The following is a 1,511-nucleotide window of genomic DNA, read 5'->3' as shown; positions in this document are numbered from 1 at the left end:
GCCGTCGAGGAAATGAGTGTCCAGGTGTTTGCCGTCGAGAAAGTGAGTGTCTAGGTATTCGCCGTCGAGGAAATGGGTTTCTAGATGTTCGCCGTTGAGGAAATGGGTGTCTAGGGTGTCTTTAAAAACATAAAAAAAACGCAAATACGAACATAAAAACGTATGTAAGAACGTAAAAAAACGTTAAAAACGCAAGTATGAACGTAAAAACGTATGTAAGAACGTAAAAAACGTATGTAAGAACGTAAAAAAACGCAAGTACGAACATATGCAAGAACGTATGTATAAACGTATGTATAAACGTATGTACGAGTATAAACGTATGTATAAACTCATGACAAAGAAAATACGAAGAAAGACGTGATAAAACGTGTCATGACACGTTCGAAATTCTTGGAAAGAGGAGGACGACCTGCCCCTTCTTCAATTTTAGAAGTATTATATACGCTACAATTTATGCGGATGCGATCAGTCTTGTTGATACCTGCTTGTACGAACGATAGAAAAAATGTACTTCGCCAAAGAGAACAGCGCATCGAACGACGTGAAGAAGGAATATAACGTGTAAGTTTTAACGTTCTACACAATAAATAACGGTTTTTCAACATTATGTATATACACAGCATGGAACGTCGTGCGGTGCGCTTACTGAGCAGACGTTACGACCTGACGAATACGAGCTACAAGTATTTGGAAATTGGAATCAACGTTGGTCCATCGAGTTACGTGGAGATCGCTCTGGGAGGTCATCGCGGATACGAACTGTCGCTGTCTCTCTCCGTGTATACCTAATTCTCGATCGCGTAGGAACTGCACCGGTGATATTCGCGTAACTTCGTCTCTCTTCTGCGAATTACGGAGAATGTACTGCACATCGGAGACGGCAGGGTCATATTCATATTCTTCATCTGCCTCGTCTATGATACCCTCAATCTGTTCCGGATCCATGTTTCCGATATCCTCCCATAACGCTACGTCCTCGACGTTTGCACGATAGTCGGTCATACTTTTCACATTCACAATACTGTTGACAATACTGTTCACAATACTATTCAATATTTTTTTCAATATGTGCACATTGGACACACGTTGCACGGAAATATTGTATACATAGGCTGTCTACAATTAGAGCAGAACCGACCGACTAGCGCATCGAAAGAATCGGTATGCTTCCTGACGAGATACATTACGTCAGTGTCAGATATATTAATCATGCATGATACACATACTGCATACGCACCACCTGTCGTATAGTAGCATTGTATCATACAGTGTTTTACACGAACGTTCAGCGCGCGGATTTCCGGAGACGTCACAATTTTGTCGACGCGGTCGGTATCGTGTTCACTCGTGATCACTTGCACTTATCGTCGGATAGCACTTCTTCGTCGGACGACTCTTCGTCCAGTATCTCCTCAAAGTTTATTATTCCCTCTTCTTCAAACACCTCGTGTATAATATGCTCGAGGTATTCCGAATCCACATTTCTGATATTATTGAACACTATGTCC

General features: G+C 41.8%; 1 pseudogene; it reads left to right on the top strand.

Annotated features, from left to right (window-relative positions):
• Nucleotides 1-456: 456 nt before the first annotated feature.
• On the top strand, nucleotides 457-782 carry LOC108731025 (uncharacterized; annotated as a pseudogene).
• The last annotated feature ends 729 nt before the right edge of the window (nucleotides 783-1,511 follow it).

This window comes from Mycetomoellerius zeteki, unplaced genomic scaffold (assembly GCF_001594055.1).
Source record: "Mycetomoellerius zeteki isolate Tzet28-1 unplaced genomic scaffold, Tzet1.0 scaffold980, whole genome shotgun sequence".
Classification (NCBI taxonomy): Eukaryota; Metazoa; Arthropoda; class Insecta; order Hymenoptera; family Formicidae; genus Mycetomoellerius; species Mycetomoellerius zeteki.
Note: the sequence above shows the minus strand (reverse complement) of the source record. Positions and strands in the feature narration are given on the sequence as shown.